The sequence below is a fragment of the Larus michahellis genome (genome assembly GCF_964199755.1).
Source record: "Larus michahellis chromosome W unlocalized genomic scaffold, bLarMic1.1 SUPER_W_unloc_2, whole genome shotgun sequence".
Taxonomy (NCBI): domain Eukaryota; kingdom Metazoa; phylum Chordata; class Aves; order Charadriiformes; family Laridae; genus Larus; species Larus michahellis.
The window spans coordinates 1-22351 of NW_027435889.1; positions in this window are offsets into that span (position 1 = coordinate 1).

Here is a 22351-nt window from a genome sequence, read left to right on the forward strand (position 1 = left end):
GGCTCCTTGATACAGCTCTGCTTTGCTCCTGGGCCTGCATCAGCTTGGCTCCTGTGATGGACTCGCCTCGGCGTTTGTTGCCAGTGAGGCTCAACCTTGCCACTGTTGTTGCGTGAAAAGGGGAAAGCGGTTTTAGCAGAAGATAAACGCCCTTGCGTTCTAACACTCCTCACCGAGGTGGGAGGCTAGGTGCGCCTAGGTTTAAATTCTGAGTGGTGCCCAATTCAGCACTATCAGTCCAATCGCGTTTAATATGTATTAAACTATTACAATTTGGATACACTAATAGTGGACTGCACCTTCAGTCTAGTCGTGCTCATGAACTGGCACGGCCACTCTCCAGTCTTTGGTCGCGTTCAGTGAGAAACCAAAACGACTAGCTACTTAAAAAAGTGCAGTTTATTTAAACAACAGAGATATAGGTTCTTAGGATCGCCGGTGATAAATACACTGTCTGCAAAGCACGTGCAAATGAAAGTATTGTGACATATACAAAACGCGCGACAAAGTTATAAACGATACAGCCTGGCTATAAATGTAGAAAAAGAGAGCCTCTAGAGAAATTTCTAAGTTTCCCGAGGAAGCACTCGGTGTAATCTAAGTCTTACCCAAAGGCGTCCCTATGGGGGGGAAGAGAGGCTCAGCCCGTCGACTGATCCCAGAAGTCAGTGATGTAATTCTTTATGATGGTGTCTTCCCTGGGTATCCCCCCTCTCTTGGGCTATTTTTATACTATTTGTTATCTTCAAGGTGAAGTTTGAGTGACTTTAGTCATACATACTTTTATCATGATTGGTGTAAATTTCTCTCGCTTCACAATTAAAGGTATAGTTTACGAGAAATTCAGGGCGCAGACTCAAGAAGGAGTGGTCGCACCTTGGAGGCGGGTAGCCTTCGGGATGGAGGTGTGTTTTGGTATTATAATGACATTATAATGAGCAAAGTTCGCACAAAGGACAGCATTTCATCAACATTTGACAAAAAGTTGGCTCTGAGCATCTAGCGGGCAGCTAATTGGCAGCTTATCTGTTTCATGGTATCATCCCATTCCTGTATCCGCCATACATCATAAGGTAAAGCCACGGAATAATTGCATCCCGTCCCGTACCTCATGTAGCTTATCAGGGAACCACAGATGTTGTGTCCTTCATGCCAGCTGCGGCTATTTTCTACCTCAGAAGCCTCTTGATTTTATACTTTTCCTTAATGTGTGAACAATGCTGTACTTTTGTATTTTTTAGCCAATTTAGTATTTATTCCACATAATCCACCCCGTGACTACAGTCACTCAAGCTCCACGATACTCAATACTGATAGGAAAAATCACATGTGTTCTTGTGGTGAGGGATATCAAGTGCAAATACATCTCGTGGAGTGATCAAATGAGTTAAACTTTTCATCATAATCCAAAGTCTAACATACAAAACAATTGTCAAAGCGAAGCACAAAACAATGAGTATTAGTAAAACAACAACAGGATGGAGCATCTTGTTATAAAGTCCTGTAACTGTCAGTGACCATCCAAAAAGAGTATCTCCCCATCCGTGTCCTCCGTCTCTCTTGACTCTTTCCAGCACTTGGTGTATTTCTTCAACATCATGATGGACGGTAATCAAAGTTCTCTGTCCATTTTCTTGGGCCTCTTTCAACAGTCGCTTCAATTCATCGTGTTGTAGTAACTTCTTCACCAGTGAGAGATTCATTCCGATGGGGGTAGGCAACAAATCTCGAATCAATGTATAATTAGATTGTAGCAATTGAAAAGATGTAACAGGAGCTGAACAATTGAAGTCACATCCGATAATGTTAGTAAAGTTACAAACACAAAGGTTTGAGTGATTACTTATATCAACTACTATGTCATCTATGAATACAAGACTACAGGGAGACCTCATGCAAACACACCCTTTCCCAATATATATAAGCACAGTTTCTGGGGTTTCATCGGGATGTATCTCAAAGTGACAAACATTCTGGTTGGTGTCAAGACAAATGTCTTGTGCTTTCAGGGTATTACTCTCACAAATGAATCCTTGTTGGTCTCGTGAAACGCATGCGTCAACATCAACAGTTTGCCACTTATTCTCATTTTGTTGTGCCCACACTCTGTGCTCTATTGGATAGAGTATGGCTCCTTGGTGATTCAACCCCAGCGCAATGATTGGGTATATGGTGTATACCAAAGCATTGCGTATTGTTAAGACAAAAGCTGTGGCCTTGCTCTCAATGGGATCATAGGTGAAGTTAACCAGATACCACCAGGACTGAAATTTTTTCTCAAATTCAATTGCGTTATCCTATATTACTTTTCGAATTTCGGTGGGCAAGGTGCCTTCTTCACCTTCCCTTATGATTGCGGCTGTCATAGATTGCATCCACAGTTGGGCTTGGATACAACTAAGAGCCAAGGAAACATTGTTTTGGGTTGTACCAAGTGCATCTGTGATCAGCTGATGGTCTTTTTCACCCGTTTCTTCCGACTGAGGCAATATATTCGATAAAAGCCATTGGTGGTTTCCCAATGCTAATAGAGAGGACTGTAGAGGATGTCTTAATTTGTCCAGATCAGTAGTGGTTGTGACTAGTTTATTGGCAAGTATCTCAGCATCTATACTATTTAAGACTCCCAGGCCTGTTCCTAAGATACCAGTCACATCCCTCTTCAGTCGTTGTGAAGTGGCAAAAGTTCGTCTGCGTAACCATGCTGACCATCCTGCATAAGATGTACTTAGGAATGGTAAACAAGTGGGTTTGATCGCAGAGATTTTAATCTGCATTGACAATTCTACTCATTTGAGGGAATATGTGGGATTAAACAGTATCTGTTGTTGACCTGTGTGTTTAATAACGTAAGGGCCAATGTTGAAAATGTAAGGAGTTAGTCTAATGGAGGGCTTAGAAGGTACGCCTTTGAGAGTTTGTGGGGGTGTAGGTTCTGGATTTATTTCAGCAAGTTCAGGTGTATTTGAGTCAATCATAAATTCAAATAACAATTCTGTGCCCCTGTAGCCCCAAATACAATAATACACTGTTGTAGGTTTGATAAAAGTGAAATTGTGCCAGCTCCATAATTTTGTAACAGTCAGTGTTGTATTTGTCTGGTTTGGTAGAGTCTACATAGATGTTTTAATTACAGTTGGCCTGTGGTGAGTAGACCCATTGATAAATCGGCAACCAATGTGTATTCTCTTTCCAAGGGTGGCCTCGATTTTAGCCATTTGAAGTGAATCATTCCATCTCCATTCATCTCTGGAATATACTTCACTTCCTTGTATAACCAGAGTGGAGAGATTTAAACCCCTTTTGTTTCCTGGTGTTCCGGTGCTTGCAGTGTACCGTGACAATGCATTATCCCAAAGGTCAGGTGCTACGTCTATCTTGAATTCAAATAGCAGCGCTATTTCATCCTGTTGCCAACGACAAGTTACAAGAGTGGGTTCAACAAGAGTAAAATTATACCAGCAATCCCACTTGTCGGTGACACAGTGCTTTGTTGTCATTGAGCGTGGCTTCTGAGGGCGAAATATCTCTATTCTCATGGCCTTCTCATGGTTTGAGCCGTTGATCATTCTACACCCTACTCGGGCTTCCACCCCTGCCTTACCTTTCAGGACTGGGTACCAACTATTCCAGGTCCACTCATGTAACACCTCATTTTCCTGTAGAACTACAGTGGCCAAACTCAATTCTCCCTTTCTAGTACCTGCCATCGCATTGTGTTTAACAAAGGCTTGAGACCATGGCCACTCTGGGTCTCTCTGACTACAAACAACAGGGAATAAAAAGGTAAAACTGAATAGCATCAATTCCATCTGCCAATTCGTCATTTTAGAATTTGGGCCTCCAGGTAGCCATACATAATAAAAATAGTATTATTGCCAGGATCAATGTCAGGATTCCCTGGAGACACTCAAAGGTAGCGTAGTCCAATCCATCTGTACAGCTCATCCAAGGTTCCTGTAAGACACAAAGGAAAAGAAAATCTGCTCGGTCTTATTCGACCGACGGGGTTAAAAAGAAGGCGAGATCCACCGGGTGCTGATCCGGTGTATCTTCCCTGAACAGTCCTTGGCTTCCCATGCATAGGGATTTTTGGGAATAGCTAGCACCATTGGTACCATCCCAATTTGAGGCATTTTCACTAGCACAGGTTGCCCAGGGTGAAATCTTCCGGGGTATTTTCCCGGTTCATTGGGAGCCTTTGGAGAGATAATATTGGCAGATACACAGAAAGCTTTCATTTTAGGACAGCCGTCTCCACTCCATCTGTTATTTAATTGATAGATGGCATCATCCAATCGCAAATGCCAACCAGGTTCATGAGTTTTTGCAAAACGCTTAACCAATCCATTGCTGCATTCAACAATGCCATTAGCCTGAGGATAATAGGGAGTATGAAATACCCATCGAATCCCTTCTTCTTTGGCCCAATCTTGTACCACCCAAGCGGTAAAGTGTGAACCGTTATCACTTTGGATTTCCTCGGGAAGGGGAAGTGTGGTGAAGCACCCTTTTAGGCCTTTCACTGTGTTGTCCCCGGTAGCTCATTTGAAACTGCTGGCCATACTGAGGCTGGAGATAATCTCCACTCCTACCAGGACATATCTTTTCCCACCTGATAATCTCAAGGGCCCAATATAGTCAATCTGCCATGAATGCCACAACGTTTTCTTGTCCCGAATGTGTAAGGGAGGCGCCTTACTCGGATGATCTTTGCTGAGTCGTAGGCGACATTGTGAACAGGCAGTTACTATTTGTTCGCACAGCTTAAGCGACACGGGCCACCCCCCGGCTAGACCTTCCCGATACAGGTCAGCACGGCCTGTGTGGCCACGTTTAACATGTAACCATTCAAGTAAGCGTTCCCATTCCCGACCATCATCTACAATGTCAATTTGCTGTAGCCGCGTGAGGCTATCTACCTGTTGGTTGAATTGAGCAGTGATCGAGTTTGAACGATCATGGCCTTTTACCCAACCAATGTGCAATGTTCTCTGTTCTCCTATTTCTAACAGTTGCTTCCAACTGTCCGTCTCTCAAATCGGGACTCTGTTCACCTGCCAATCATTGGCTGCCCAGTGTCCTATCCATTCAGTGGCTCCTTTAAAAACAGCATATGAGTCAGTGTAAATGGAGGTGGCTCCATGTTGTGGAGCTAGTAGGACAGCTCTGAGTTCCCCTACTTGTGCACTACCCTCCCCTGTTTCAATCACTCTTTCTTCCGTTGCTACTTCCAGTGCTACGGCCTTATATTTCCACTTATTGTTTTCACGGTGAGATGACGCATCAGTAAACCACACTCCTGTAAGATCACTGCCTTCCTTTAAAGGAGGAGCTTCTTGGATCGGAGATGGTCTGTTTGGTGGGGATTGGAACAATAGGGCACCATCTATATCCTTTTGCAGCTTGGATACTTTAACACTGCCTTCAGAGACTGGCATGATTTCATTAATGCCTTCTAAATGAGCATACCACTTTCAAACTGTAGGTTTCTGGGCAATGCCAGCTGGTGGTGTTGTCCCTTTATGGACCACATCTGGGAGGCGAAAAGGTCCCCGAATGATCACACTCTGTTCTCTTCTTATCTGCTCTGTTCGTTGCAACGCTCGCACTAGGGACAGTAAACCCTTCTCAAGGTCTGAATATCTGCTCTCAGTATCATTGAAGGAGTGAGAGCTAAATTCTAATGGTCTCTCCGGTCCTGCTGGTCCTTTCTGCCATAAATTACAATGGGAACCATGTTCACTGAACCCCCATTCTACGTGGACAGGGTCAGTTGGATGTATAGGACCAAGCTGTTGGAATAACCTTAGCTCCTTTATTAGTAATTGCAGAGCATTAGTGTGTTGTTTAGTCCACTCCCAGGATCTACCCTTTTTGAGCAAACTATAAAGGGGGCGAGCAATGATGGAAAAGCCAGGGATGTGTTTACGCCAATAACTTAAAGTTCCCAGAACTTGCTGTAACTCCTTCACGCTGGATGGATTCTGTCCATGCTCTATTTTTTCCAGGGTATCCTGAGGGAGAGAAGCAGCTCCCTTAATCCACCAGACCCCCAGGAATTTAACTTCCTGTGCAGGTCCCTGACACTTTGAGTCTGGAATTTCCAATCCTAAATCAAGTAATGGTTTTCGGATGTTTTCCATCATGTCTGTTACACTTTCTTGGTTCTCTCCCCCTATTAGGATGTCATCAATATATTGGTATACCGTACATCCCTGTGAAACAGGAATCTCTGATAGCACTTTAGCTAAAGCATTATGAGCAATAGTGGGGGAATGTTTGTATCCTTGTGGAAGTCGGTTAAAGGTATATTGGACTCCTTTCCAAGTGAATGCAAACCGCGCTATGGCCTCCTCAAGGAGGGGGATCATAAAAAACATGTCTTTAACATCTAAGGCAGCCATCCAAGGATGGGCAGTTCCTTGTATCATAGTCACAATTTCCGCGATATTTGGAACTGCGGCAGTGAGGGGTGCAGTGTTGGCATTCAACTTTCGGTAATCTACTGTGAAACGCCATTGCCCGTTTGGTTTCTTTACCGGCCACACTGGTGAATTATAAGGCGAGTGAGTCCTCTTGATGATGTCTCTTTTTTCTAAATCTGATACCACCCCGTCTGCTCCTGCAAGCGCAGCTGCAGGCAGTGGATACTGCCGGACATTAGTGATTTTAGAGGGAGGTAAAGGCATGGAAGTTTCCAAGAGGCTCAATTTCACTGTGTCTATTACTTTTTCGCATCCGGCAGAACTCCACACAGTTCCATCTGGGAATTTCCACATTCGCCCACGCAGCACATCAAATCCTAGGAGGTTAGTACGCGAGGCACCCACTAACACTTCTGCCCTGGTCATTCGCTGCTCTCCCGGCAACCAGAGGTTAATTTTTGCAACGGGGCATGTTTTTACCACACCATCAATTCCTGTGAAGTTGTGCTGTTTCATTAGTGATTGCAGACATTTGGGCTCCGGTATCAATAATAAAGTTTACTGACATCCTCCGGGCGACAGGAATGGCGATAATAGGTTCAGAATCTTTATGAGAGAGCCATTGAATAGCTAGTACCCGCCGGACAGGGTGGCTCACTGCCCTCCCCGGGGATTTTGACTGGGGTTTTGACTGGGACAGTTTTTTGACTGGGACTCTGATAAATCAATCAAATTACGCTCCGGTGCAGAAGGCACAATTTTCTCACAGCTTGGGGATTCTCTGGTTAGACTTTTCTCCCCAGCCGAATTATTCTTTCTAGTTAGAGATTGGACCAGTGTACGGACATCTCCCGTAGGGACACCGTGCAAGAATTGTCGGGGCACCCCTAATTGTAGGGCTTTACGCCACAACTCATTCCGGTCCTTATCAGGCTTAAACCTTTCCACCGGTTTGGGGTTTTGAGTGTGAGTTCGGACTTGGCGAACCTTTCGGGGGTGTTCGGAGGATTTTTCGCTAGTTAGGCTGGCCCAGCCCATTCGGCGCCCATATTGATCTATTTCCTGTACATATTCATTCCAGGTGGGCATGTAGCGACGCCGGCCCCACCCATGAGCATCCCGAGCCTCTCGTATACGATCTTGAGTACGAACAACAAATGGCTTCAGGCAATCGGGAAGACCACGGATGAGAGGGGCTAATCGATCGGGGTCGATAGCAGCTGACATTGGGGATTTCCGAAATTCCTCTCTGTCATACATGGCTTGCAGACAAGCTGCTTTCCGTATCGCCACAAACAGTTCAGAGTAGCCTGTAGCTCTAATCTCTAATGGCTCTCCCCTCTCTCGCGGATCCATACCACCTGCCCAAAAGGCTGCTCGAGCGGTTAGGGAATAATTATGATCCCCGTCCATCGTAGTTAAAAACACTCCTGGTCCCCAAGAGTCTCCTGCTTCTTCCTCACTCAACATAATTCTATCTCCTCCTTCAGAAGAAACTCGCCACACATACTCAACAGCTGATTCTTCTGGCCGCCTCGAATATTTTTCCCTTATTTTCGCTAACTCTGTTGGTGTCCACGGAATAGTACGCACAGTGTTGCGGACTTCCTCATCATCCTCATCAACTGTGGTTTCAGTTTTAATCAGAGGTCGTAAAGGAAAGACTCGAGATTTCACAGTAAAAGTCCTTCCCTCCTCATCGTCTTCCTCATCTTCACTATTAGACCAAAAATCTCCGGTCTGGGTTCCAGAATTTGGATAACACATTAACTTACAAATCTGTTGGACCTGGGTCGAGGGCTGCATTTTATCTAAGAGCCCAGTCACCCTTTCCAATAACATTTTAAGTTGGCGATTTTCACTCCCAAGTTGAGCATTCCGGTTTCCTAAACATTCATTCTCACTCACAAGCTTATCGACTTGAGTTCTTAATTTTTCTCCTGTCTCCCTTTGCAAGGCTAATGATGACTTCAGCACCTCATTCTCCGATTTCAGGGTTGCATATTCTACAGCTGAAATCAGATTAGGAGCAGGGGTTTCTCTAGCTTCTTGTTGTGCACAAGATAAACAGGCGCCTAACACAGCACAAATCACACCCTTGCCTTTCCCCGCTCTGAGCTTCTGTGAAGCCCGACACTCTTCAATACGTTCCACCACTTTCTCTTCATCATTCCAAAATTTTTGGGCCCACTCCTTCCCAGCCTGGGAAGGGGCACAATCATATTTTTGCAGCAGTTTATCCATGGCAATCCTGCCGACTACGCCAAATTCTGTTGCGTGAAACGGGGCCAAGTGGTTTTGGCAGAAGCTAAACCCCCTTGCGTTCTAACACTCCTCACCGAGGTGGGAGGCTAGGTGCGGCTGGGTTTAAATTCTGAGTGATGCCCAATTCAGCACTATCAGCCCAATCGCGTTTAATATGTGTTAAACTATTACGATTTGGATACACTAGTAGTGGACTGCACCTTCAGTCTAGTCGTGCTTATGAACTAGCACGGCCTCTCTCAAGTTTTGGTCGCGTTCAGTGAGAAAGCGAAACGACTAGCTACTGAAACAGTGCAGTTTATTTAAACTACAGATATACAGGTTCTTTAGGATTGCCGGTGATAAATACACTGTCTGCAAAGCACGTGCAAATAAAGCTATTGTTAAGTATACAAAAGCGCGACAAAATTATAAACGATACAGCCTGGCTATAAATGTAGGGTAGAGATTCTCTAGAGAAATTTCTAAGTCCCCGAGAAAGCGCTCGGTGTAATCTAAGTCTTACCCAAAGGCGTCCCTATGCGGGGGAAGAAAGGCTCAGCCCGTCGACTGATCCCAGAAAACAGCGGTGGAATTCTTCGCGATGGTGTCTTCCCTGACATCCCCTCTTTCTTGGGCTATTTTTATATTATTTTTTTATCTTCAAGGTGGAGTTTGAGTGACTTTAGTCATATGTACTTTTATTATGATTAATGTATTCAAGGAGGAGTGTTCACACCTCGGGGGCGGATAGCCTCTGGGATGGAGGTGTGTTTCGGTACATTGTGGTGAGCAAAGTTCGCACAAAAGGACAGCATTTCATCAACATTAGACAAAATGTTGGCTCGGGTAGCGTGTAGGCCGCTTATCAGTTCCGTAGTACCATCTCATCCCCATATCTGCTATTCGTCACAAGGGAAGACCATGGAACAAGCGCGTTCCGTTCCATCCCTCGTGTAGTTTCGCAAACAACCTTGTACAGGGAATCACAGATGTTGCATTCTTCGTGTGCTAGCTGCGGCTGTATTCTACCTCAGAAGCCTCTTGATTTTATGACTTTCCTTAATGTGTGAACAATGCTGTATTTTTGTATTCTTGGCCAATTTAGTAATTATTCCACAAGTCTACTCACCACAGGCCAACTGTAATTAAAACCATCTATGTAGACTCTACCAAACCGGACAAATACAACACTGATTGTTACAAAATTATGGAGCCAAATTCAGATTGCTGGCACAATTTCACTTTCATCAAAACTACAGTAGTGTACTGTATTTGGGTCTACAAGGGCACAGAATTGTTATTTGAATTTATGATTGACTCAAATACACCTGAACTTGCTGAAATAAATCCACAACCTACACCCCCACAAACTCTCAAAGGCGCTCTCTCTTCCAAGAGAAAAAAAAACACCTCTCTCTTCTAAGCCTTCCATTAGACTAACTCCTTACATTTTCAACATTGGCCCTTACGTTATTAAACACACAGGTCAACAACAGATACTGTTTAATCCCACATATTCCCTCAAACGAGTAGAATTGTCAATGCAGATTAAAATCTCTGCGATCAAACCCACCTACTTACCATTCCTGAGTACATCTTATGCAGAATGGTCAGCATGGTTATGCAGACGAACTCTGGCCACTTCACACGGACGGAAGAGGGATGCGACCGGTCTCTTAGGAACAGGCCTGGGAGTCTTGAATAGTATAGATGCTGAGATACTTGCCAATAAACTAGTCACAACCACTACTGATCTGGACAAATTAAGACATCCCCTACAGTCCTCTCTATTAGCATTGGGAAACCACCAATGGCTTTTATCGAATATATTGCCTCAGTCGGAAGAAACGGGTGAAAAAGACCATCAGCTGATCACAGATGCACTTGGTACAACCCAAAACAATGTTTCCTTGGCTCTTAGTTGTATCCAAGCCCAACTGTGGATGCAATCTATGACAGCCGCAATCATAAGGGAAGGTGAAGAAGGCACCTTGCCCACCGAAATTCAAAAAGTAATATAGGATAACGCAATTGACTTTGAGAAAAAATTTCAGTCCAGGTGGTATCTGGTTAATTTCACCTATGATCCCATTGAGAGCAAGGCCACAGCTTTTGTCTTAACGATACGCAATGCTTTGGTATACACCATATACCGAATCATCGCACTGGGGTTGAATCACCAAGGAGCCATACTCTATCCAACACAGCACAGAGGTTGGGCACGACAAAATGAGACTAAATGGCAAACTGTTGATGTTGACGCATGCGTTTGACGAGATCAACAAGGACTCATTTGTGAGAGTAATACTCTCAAAGCACAAGACCTTTGTCTTGACACCAACCAGAATGTTTGTCACTTTGAGATACATCCCGATGAAACCCCAGAGACTGTGCTTGTATATATTGGGAAAGGGTGCGTTAGCATGAGGTCTCCCTGTAGTCTTGTATTCAGAGATGACATAGTAATCACTCAAATCTTTGTTTTTGAACTTTACTAACAGAAAGTTATGGGATGCGACTTCAATTATTCAGCTCCTGTTACATCTTTTCAATTGCTACAATCTAATTACACATTGATTCGAGATTTGTTGCCTACCCCTATCGGAATGAATCTCTCCCTGGTGAAGAAGCTGCTAAAACACAATGAATTGAAGCGACTCTTGAAAGAGGCCCAAGAAAATAGACAGACAACTTTGATTACCGTCCATCATCAGGTTGAAGAAATACACCAAGCGTTGGAAAGAGTCAAGAGAAGCGGAGGGCATGGATGGGAGATACTCTTTTTGGATGGTCACCGACAGTTACAGGACTTTATAACAAGATGCTTCACTCTGTTGTTGTTTTACTAATACTCACTGTATTGTCCTTCGCTTAGACAATTGTTTTGCATGTTAGACTTTGGATTATGATGAAAATGTTAACTCACTTGATCACTCTGCGAGAAGGATTTCCACCTGATATCCCTCACTACAAGAACACATGCGATCTTTCTTATCAGTGTTGAGTACGTCAACCTTGAGTGACTGTAGACAAAGGGAGGACAATGTGGACTAAATATTAAACTGGTGAAAAATACAAACCCTAGCCACACCTAGGCACCCACACCGGTGAGGAGTGTAAGAACGAAAGGGGCGGCTTATTTTCTGCCAAAACCGCTTGGCCCCTTTTCACAAAACACGCACAGAACAGTGGGGCTGCGGGCTTTCCCATCCTTTTCCCTTCCCTTCCCTTTGGGAACTGCCTGCGTTGCCCCACAGACCTGGGGGCTGCAGGCTTTCCTGGCACCTTCAGCCTCAAAACCACCCTTTCCCACTTGGCACCGCGCTAGACTCCAAAATTCCCATATGTCTGGAGATTGGTCCCACGCCCAAACAGCCAGCAGGGAAAATTTTGGCTTGTTCTAAAGCTCTTTGGGAACAGCGTGCGTGACACCAGAGAACCTGGGCCTACAGGCTTTCCTGGTGCCTTCAGCCTCAAAAGCACCATTTCCCACTTGCGCCGCGCCAGGCTCCAAAATGTCCATATGTCTAGAGTCCCACACCCAAAGAGGCAGGAGGAAAAACTGTGGCTTATTCTAAAGCTCTTTGGGAAATGCTTGCGTAGCCCAAAAGACCTCGGGGCTGCGGGCTTTCCTGCTGCCTTACCTCAAAACCAACCTTTCCCACTTGGCACCAGCCTCTGTGGACGTTGGACCAATATCTAGGCATATGGTCATTTTGGAGGCTGGCATGGTGCCAAGAGGGAAATGGTTTTATTTGAGGCTGAAGGCGCCAGGAAAGCCTGCAGCCCCCAGGTCTGTGGGGCTACGCAAGTGGTTTCCAAAGAGCTTTAGAACAAGGCAGTATTTGGCTCACCTCCCAGGACAGCCTCAACTCAGCTCCTGGGATGCCTCCGGAAGGCTCCCGGCCTGGCTCCGCATGGCTCCTAGGCCACACTCCATTCAGCTCCTTGGACCAACTCAACTTGCCCCCATGTGCCGCCTCAGCTTGCCTTTTGGAGCGCGCTCAGCTCGGCTCCTTGCACCAACGTACCTTCACTGCTGGTGGCAGCTCAGCTCGGATCCTGAACAGCAAAGCTCGATTTTTGGGGACGCCTCCACTCAGTTCTTGGGAACGACACAGCTCAGCTCCAGGGGCTGGCTGCGCTCAGCATGCTCAGCATCTCGGCCCGACTACTGAGCTGACTCCGCTCGGCCCTCGTCGCAGCCTTGCCTGGTCTTATGGCACAAAGTCAGATGGGCTCCTGCGGCCAGCTCTGCCCAACTCCTTGGCCAGCTCATCTTGGCTCCTGGGACGGCTCATGGAGGCTCCTACGTTGGCTCCGCAGGGTTCCTAGGGCCAGCTCAGCTCCTGGCGCTATCTCTGCATCCTTCGTTGTCCCCGCTGAGCTCGACTCTTTGGTCCAGCTGTGCTCTACTCTGCTCCTAGACCTGCATCAGCGTCACTCCTGTGACGGACTTGCCTGGGCGTTTGTGGCCAGTGCAGCTTGATATTTGGGCTCTGTTTGGCTCTGTTCCCGCGACCGCCTCACCTCGGCTCCTCAGATGCCTCCAGAAGGCTCCTGGCCTGGCTCCGCATGGCTCCTAGGCCACACTCCACTCAGCTCCTTGGACCAACTCAAATTGCTTCCATGGGCCGCCTTGGCTTGCCTATTGGAGACGGCTCAGCCTGACTACTTGGTCCAGTGCTGCTCTGCTCCTAGGCCTGCATCAGCTTCACTCCTGTGACGAACTTGCCTGGGTCTTTGTCACCAGTGCGGCTCGACCTAAGGCCTCTCTTTGGCTCACCTCCTGGGACCGTCTCCACTCGGCTCATGGGAAACCTCTGTAAGGCTCCTGGCCTGGCTCCACATGCCTCCTAGGGAACTCTCAACTCAGCTCCGTGGACCAACTCCACGTGCTTCTATGTGTTGCCTCGGCTTGCCTTTTGGAACCAGGTCAGCTTGATTCCTTGGACTAACCTATCTTGACTCCTGGTGGCAGCACACCTCGGAACCTGAGGCCAGTGAAGCTCAACTTTGGGGCTGCCTCCCCTCGTTTCCTGGGACCAACGCAGCTCAGCTCTGGGGGCTTGCTCGTCCCAGCATCTGTTGCATATCGGCCCGAATCCTTAGCTTACACAGCTCAGCCCTCGCCGCAGCCTTGCCTGGTCTTATGGCACAAAGTCAGATGAGCTCCTGTGGCCAGCTCTGCCCAACTCCTTGGCCAGCTCATCTTGGCTCCTGGGACGGCTCATGGAGGCTCCTACACTGCCTCCGCAGGGTTCCTAGGGCCAGCTCAGCTCCTGGCGCTATCTCCGCATCCTTCCTTGTCCCCGCTGAGCTCAACTCTTTGGTCCAGCTGTGCTCTGCTCTGCTCCTAGACCTGCATAAGCGTCACTCCTGTGACGGACTTGCCTGGCCGTTTGTGGCCAGCGTAGCTTGATATTTGGGCTCTGTTTGGCTCTGTTCCCGCGACTGCCTCAACTCGGCTCCTGGCACGTTGCCATAAGGCTCCTGGCCTGGCTCCGCATGGCTCCTAGGCCACACTCCACTCAGCTCCTTGGACCAACTCAACTTGACCCCATGTGCCGCCTCAGCTCAGCTTTGCAACCAGCTCAGATTGGCTCCTTGGACTAAAACACCATGACAACTGGTGGAAGCTCAGCTCCCATCCTGAGGACAGCGAAGCTTGGCTTTTGGGGATGCCTCCACACATTTCCTGGGACCAACACAGGTCTGCTCCAGGAGCTTGCTGCGCTCAGCATGCTCGGTATCTCGGCCCATCTCCTGAGCTGACTCCGCTCGGCCCTCGTCGCAGCCTTGCCTGGTCTTATGGCACAAAGTCAGATGGGCTCCTGCGGCCAGCTCTGCCCAACTCCTTCGCCGGCTCGTCAAGGCTTCTACCTTGGCTCCGCAGGCTTCCTAGGACTAGGACTGACACAGCTCAGCTCCAGGGGCTGGCTGCCCTCAGCATGCTCGGCATCTCGGCCCGACTCATGAACTGAATCCACTCGGCCCTCGCAGCAGCCTTTCCGAGACAGGCAGCCCTGCTGTCTCTTGGGTCTGGAGTGGGATGAAAAGCACTGAGCTTGGGCTCTTTCATTCTATCTGCGCCTGACCCAGGGGTGAAGGAGGAAAGGCTGTGGCTCCAGAAGCCACCTCCAACTCCCCAAAGAGGCAGAGGCGGGAGCGCAGCACGAGGGTGCTCCCAGGCTGTGTCTCCAGGAGGCTCTGTCGGGAGGCTGCAGTCCAAGGGCCAGGCGCCCTGGCAGAGGGGCTGGAGCGTTCCACGGCTGTCAGGGGATGGGCAGGGGCAGCGTCCCAAAGCTACAGGTGGAAAACCTGTACCTGTGGCCAGCATCCTGGCCTAAAGAGGCCAGTTCTCAAGTAAGTGGCTCTTTCCACAGCCCATCGTGTCCTCAAACGCCAGGATGTTCCTTTGGCCTGAATCCCTGTAGGCATTCGAGCAGCTGACAAAGAGGTCAGTCTCCTGCTTCCGACCTGCGAAGACAAACCAGAAAACGAGCTGCTGGGAGCGTGCTGAAAAGCAAAGAGCCGTCCTTTTTGCTGGCATCCTCCACCGCAGCTTCCCTCCCCGCCACCACATTGGCCAGCCTGCCGGCACCCAGGCCTCCTTCCCACCCGCTCGTCCATGCTTGGGCACCTCTGCCTTCCTCAGAGCGGTCTCAGGGCCACCTGGCCCCCTGCCCCACAGCGCAGCCCCCTCGCCCTCTGCCCTCTCCCACAGGCACAGAGATTCCGCCGGCCCCACGCGACTCCCCGCAGAGATCCAGCACAAGGCTGGAAGGAATAACTGCAGCCGGTTCAGGCAGCTGCGTCCCAAACAGACTCAAAGCATGTCCTCGCTGTGCCATGAGCCCCACAGCACCTCCCAGTAGCTAAGGCAGTGTCATCAGGACCTGGTTGGGCTGGGCTAGAGTTAATTTTCTTCAGCAATAGCTCGTACAGGTCTATGTTTTGGATTTGTGACCAAACATTGCTGTTGATAACACAACGATGCTTAAGTTATGGCTGAAGAGCGCCTGCGCAGCGTCGAGGCCTTTTCCGTGGCTCACACCGCCCCGCTGGCGAGCAGTCTGGGGGTGCACAAGAAGCTGGGAGGGGGCACAGCCACCACAGCTGACCCCAACTGCCCAAAGGCCTATTCCAGACCATATGACGCCATGCTCAGCAAGAAAATCTGGGGGAAAGGAGGAAGGGGGGACGTTCGGAGTGATGGCATTTGTCTTCCCAAGTCACTGTCACACGTGATGAAGCCTTGCTTTCCTGGAAATGGCGAGACGCCTGCCCGCCCATGGGAAGCAGTGAATGAATGCCTGTTTTGCTTTGCGTGTGTGCACAGCCTTTGCTTTCCCTATTAAGCTGTCTGTATCTCATCACAACAGTGTTCTCACTTTAACCCTTCCGATTCTCTTCCCCATCCCACTGTGGGGAGCGAGCGGCTCTGTGGGGCTGAGCTGCCAAGCAGGGTTAACCCACAACAGAGCCCAAAACATTCGGCAAGACACCGAGTGAAAACAAAGCACCCGTTCTGCTGTTTCCAGCAGCTGAGTAGTGGTACTGCCTCGAGGTAGGGTACTAAGAGCTTTCTTGGTTTTATCGTTCGCATTATCAAAAGCAAGTAAGTCTAAAAACTTAGCTTTCATGGTCTCATCAAGGTCAGGGTGAGCAGAAATAGCCGCATGCAATCTATCAACAAACCCAGAATAAGGCTCCGTAGGTCCTTGGCGAACATTTGTAAAAGCAGGAGGGGTTTTTTTCCTCTCTAATCCCCAACAAAGCCCTGTGAGCTAGCTGTTGACTGAGTTGCAAAACCTCCACAGCAAAATTAGCTTGCCAATCAGTTCGAACATAAGGTCCCGTCCCCATTAACATCTGCGTCTGTACCCCATACAAAGGATCACCTTGAGGACGCGGGGTGGCAGCAGCCTGATCACATAGGTTCTGCCACACACTGAAAAACTGCAACTGCTGAGAAGGGGTGAGCAACATTTGAGAAATCTGCTTTGAATCATGTGGTGTGAGTAAATTTGCAGTAAATAAATGCTCCACTATAGCCCTAGTATAGGGAGAGCCTAGTCCATATTGATTAACAGCCTGTTTCGCCTCCTTTAACAATTTCCAATCAAACGGTTCCCAATCCTTTCCACCCCCAGCATTAGCAAACACCAGAAATGCCATAGGCTCAAGAAACACGCCCTCAATTGCCGCGTCTCTAATTACTCCCCTCCATTGGTTTTTCAATTCTTTCTCCCTTCCTACCGCCCCCCCACCCCCCTCAAATCCCGACGATGGCGGCCACAACAAGGCATGATGAGGCAGTGGCAAAGGAGCAGGGTAAGCTGGAGGAGCTCGTGAACTGGATTGATCATCTAGACGAGCTTCCAACGCTTCCAACTTTTTTAACAACTCCCAGAATTGATGGTCTGTCAGTCCACCAGGTGGTACTCTAGTGCTGCTGCTGGGTGATGGCGGAGTAGAGGGCGGCAGAGGAGGGTACGGCGTTGGCTGATACCTGGAATCCTCAGGGGGGTCTCCTTCAGTACTTTCGACAACAGTGTCTTTGGGAGGGGGAGGAGGAAATGTAGTTTCTTCCTCTTTTCCACTTTGATAAACAGGCGTCTCAAGAGGGTCTGTAGCGGGAGTAGGCTGGCTCGGGGCAGTAACGGCACGACTCGCTACATTCCCCTGTGTTATTCTGCAGCCCCGGGGTTGAGGGATGACAGCTTCTGACAATCCCCCAAAAGAAAGGCTCGTGGGGGAAACACCCTTAACTCCGGGTGTTAACGCTGCAAAGGCAGAGGCGGCCGCAGCACGTTCTGCCTGCATTGTTTTCAAAGTCTCTGATACTAACCTCCACACGGTGGAGAGTTTCTGTGCCTCCTTGGATCCTTTACTTACTACATCCCACAACACCGCTCTTATTTTAGCCCACGTATCTTGAGCAAAAGCAGCAGCAACAGTGGGGATAAGTCCTTTATCCCACGCCCATGCTAAGAGAGCCTTCAAGGTAGGCGTATCATACTTCGGTCCTCTCGTAGAGAGTATATGTTGGAGGAGCTTAACTACCGCTTCTTCTTCTTTGGAGAGCGTAGACCCCATCTCCTCCCCGGCCGCTCGCTTGGCCAGAGCGAGATTCCCTACCTCGATGCGCTAGCGTCTTCCCGAGTGCTGGGGCAGCACTCGCCTACCGACCGGCTTCTTCCGCCCGCTCCGTCCGTCGGTTGCTCATCGGGTATTCGCCGATCCCAACACCGATCTGAGGGTCCCTGTTCGGGTGCCACTTATCGACGCGGAAGGCTTGGACAATAACACAACGACCAATATGATCAGGTTAATGCCACTTTATTGCACAGATAGCTCAGTTATTATAGACATTCCAGTTCCGCATCACGCACCGACACTTTGCCGATTGGCTGCACGAGCTGTGCATGCGGTAAGCAACATATTATAATTGGCTTAAAGCATCTGTCCACGCGAACAATCACCCCTCCTATATCCTGGGCGAAGTTCTGCATTTCGCACGCTGAGTTCAGCACACTTTCTCATATCTTGTTTGTCTCAGCATTTCTAACACCGCTACAATGTTTTCACATAACCTTCAAACTTACAAAGCCTACATAGTTGTTAGCAATTCTTCGGTGCTTGGAGTGTTCACAGGATGACCCCTTTGTACTAAAAATCCTCCAACAGCAGCTTATCTCTTTCACGCTATCATCCCATTCCCATATCTGCCGTACATCATAAGGTAAAGCTGCAGAATAATGGCATCCCACCCCGTACCTCATGTAGCTTCACAAGCTTCCTTTTCAGGGAAACACAGATGTTGTATTCTTCATGTCAGCTGCAGCTATTTTCTACCTCAGAAGCCTCTTGATTTTATATTTTTCCTTAATGTGTGAACAATGCTGTACTTTTGTATTTTTAGTCAATTTAGTAATTATTCCACAGAGGGTGACTCTGCAGCACACGGATGCCCGGCCTCCCTCCAGGCCCTGCCCCGGGAAGGGGCCCCAGCACAGCCGCCAGCCGGCAGAGCGGCGCTCGGCCCCTCACCTTTCAAGGGGACGGGCAGCGCGGTGTTCTCCAGGGTCACGCCTGGCCTGAGGAGGCAGACCCTGCCGTCATTCCCTGCCTCGGAGCTCCAGGTTGCTGCGAGGGATGAAGCCTCGACTGCTGATGCTGGGCGGAGCAAGAGAGCACCGATAAGGCAGTTTGCAAAGCGACTCACAGCTCGCGAGCGCTTCATGATTCACTTGGGATGGGACAAGTTCCCCCTGACATGGTCCAGTGCCTGTCCTGAACATGGTGGTCATGAAGCAGAGCAAAACAGTTCCCACCCCAAGCATTTCTTGGCATAGCCCTCCCAAAGATGTTCTGCCTTCACACCAGCTTTCCCACACAGTCCTTCCGTCAAAGCTTCCTGACTCCCCAGGGGACGACAGAATGCCCCGGGGCAGAAAGCAGCAGCATTGCTGCCTCTGACAGCGCCGCCTCCACAGCCAGGGAAACTGCTGGTGCTAACGCAAGATGTGGCCTCAGTCCTGGCTCTTCCCCCGGCCGCGGCACTCTGGCTGGCATTGCTCTCTCGGATGGCATCACCACCATTTTCTTCCACTACCGGCACCCTTGTAGGCATTTATGGTTTGGGATTCAAGTTTCCCGAGCTCATCCCTCACCTCAAGCTGGGGTTTGTTCTCAAGTGAGCTAGCCTTTGGCCAAGTTAAACTACATGCCCATTGGAATGCCTAAGAAACACCACAAACACATGCACTCCAGAATGATTTCCCCCATGTTTTAGCCCCGCAACCCCCGCCCCAAGAATGTAGGTCCCTCCGAGCCACCAGAACTCACTGCCCCTGCTTTGGCTGCCCCAACAGCAAGGCGCGCAGGAGCCCACACCTCCACCAGACCAAGATCTGACCCTGCCCAGAGCCATGGGGGAACAACGGGGCAAGACTCTGCTGTGGAGAACACGCCACAGCAACTCACTAGTCGCAGCCAAGGTGCTTACTGATCAGGCTCTCCCAGTTGTCCTTTGCTTTTCCAGACTGCCTCCGGGTGCAGAACTGGAGCACGCTGTTGGCACGAAGGCAGTGCAGCAGCTCCTCACAGTGATATGGGATCCCTGAGCTGGTTCGGATCAGGAACCTGCACAGGAGCAGACCTGTTGGGGACCAGCACAAGGAAAGTAAGGTGAAACACGGTTCAGGTGGGCGGCCAGTCACTCAGGCATACCAGGGTAGCCAGCACCTTCATCACAGCTACACCTCACTTTGGAAAGGGATCGTCCTCCCGCTGCCTTGGGCTTTTGTGCCCCCTGAACCTCCAGCCTTTGCTGAAGTCCATGGGAAAAGAATTGCGGACAATGCCCAAAGCACAGAGCAGTGATCCCTGCCTTTCTTCTCCTCAGGAGCCTGGAGAGGATGGACCTCTGCCCCGGGGAATCTCCCCCACAGCCCAGCCACCCAGACCAAGGCCTTTTCTGTTCACACGCAGACATGGCTGGGCTCAGGACTCTTCCTCCCTTCCTCCCTGTGCGGCAGCCAAGGCTGACACCTCCCAGGCTGGGTGTCTCGGGAGTTGCCCGCTCTCAGCTCACACCCACCAGGGTGAGGCATAACAAGCCGCCCACGCCTGGCACTCACTAGAGTCCGGGATGCTTCTAGCGGCCCTGCGCTCCCTTGCCTGGGGGGCTGATTCCCTACCACCGTTGGCAGAGGTTCAGGCCCTCAGGAAGAGCTCCCCTGCCTCCAACTTACCTCACCAGATCCCTGGGGATGCTGACCACTCCGAGGTCCTTGCAGACTTTCTTCATCACAGCTGAAGCTTTCAGCTTGTCCAGATGAAGATAAGTGATTTTCTAGGACGTGGCGTTGTCTGCTGCGGCTTTGCAAAAGCTCTCTGTTATCTCGTAGCCCGGGGCTAAGCTCATGACTGTGAAGAGGGAGACTTTTTGGAGCACGGGTAACGTGATGAACCAGGAGTCAGGGTCGATGAAATGGGCATTGTCGATGACAAATATGCCAAAATCTCCTGTAAGGCTCTGAAAAAAAAGCAGGTTGCTCTGAGGGGAATCCAGTGGATTCTCAACTGTCTTCCAGGGGACGAGATTTAGCCTCCGTCTCTTGAGAGAATGCTATGAAGTCTCTCCCCAGCCACTTTCCTGCTTGGAAGCTTTGCCTTTGGGCTCCAGACCTTATCGTTCCGCCTGCCAGAGCACAGGCCCCCGTGCTCCTTCTGGGAAACAGGCCGAGGGCGATCAAAAGGAAAATGTAATAATAATGATAAGAAATGTTATAATTGCGGAAAATCAGGTCATTTTCGTAAAGAGTGCAGAAACGCAAGTAAGGGACAAGCGAGCGGGCAAGTAAGCTCCCCACGTCAGAGTGGAGGTAGATGGTGTGTGAATTGTCGAAGCACCACCCATAATTCTGCGGAGTGTAGGCGATCGGGAAACCGGGCTCGACACAGCTCCTTGGTACCGAGCGTGATGCGTCCTCCTCGCACTATGACACAAGTACAGGAGGCGGTAGAGGGTGCCTGGACCGTTGCACCACCGCCACTGCAGGAAGCGTGGGAATGGACCTGGCAACAGCAGTAGATACCACGTTAGTCACAACGGCGGTCGCTCTAATTGATTCAGATCAACGAGGACCTCTGGGCCATGGACTGAGTGCTCTGTTAATTGGGCGCTCCTCCGTGTCCTGTCAGGGCATTTTTATTGTACCGAGCCTTATTGATGCTGATTATACAGGGATTATAAAGATTATGGTATATATGCTGACCCCCCCGATTACCATTCCTCAGGGGTCAAAAATTGCACAATTGATATTATTTCGATTAATGGTCCCGAGGTCGCTGCCAAAACAGAGGGGTGCCGGAGGTTTTGGCTCAACAGGGTCTCCTGATGTCTTGTTAGCTATTGATATTGCACGAGGCAAGCCTGAAGAAAAGGTGGTTGTGACGCATCCTTCAGGATCGTCTATTACCCTGACTATGTTGATAGACACAGGTGCTGATGTTACGATCGTGCCTATTTCTAGCTGGCCATCAGCGTGGCCCCTTGTTCCTGCTGCGACAAGTGTAGTCGGGGCAGGGGGTCCACAAAGGACAATGATCAGCCAAACTTTAGTTTCTTTTACATTTATGGATGGAACGGTAGTCTCAGTCAAGCCATACGTGATGCAGCTACCTGTCACCTTGATAGGTAGAGATGTGGTTTCTCAGCTTGGGGCTCGACTTGTGACATCGCCTTTTTAGGAGCGGTCACGGTCAAGCAACCAACATTGAAGCTCACCTGGACCACTACAACTCATGCGTGGGTGGACCAGTGGCCACTAAAAGAGGATCGGCTGCATATTGTTCAAATGTTAGTACAGGAACGGTTGGAGGCAGGTCATATTGTACCCTCAACGAGCCCTTGGAATACCCCTATTTTTACTATTCCAAAAAAATCAGGAAAATGGCGCCTATTACATGGTCTCCGAGCCATTAATGCGGTAATGCAGGATATGGGGGCATTACAGCCAGGTTTACTATCACTTGCGATGATACCAAAAGAATGGAATTTGTTTATTGTAGATTTAAAAGATTGTTTCTTTACTATACCGTTGCATCCGGAAGATGCAGAAAAATTTGCCTTTTCCGTGTCATCAACAAATAAGAAAGAACCA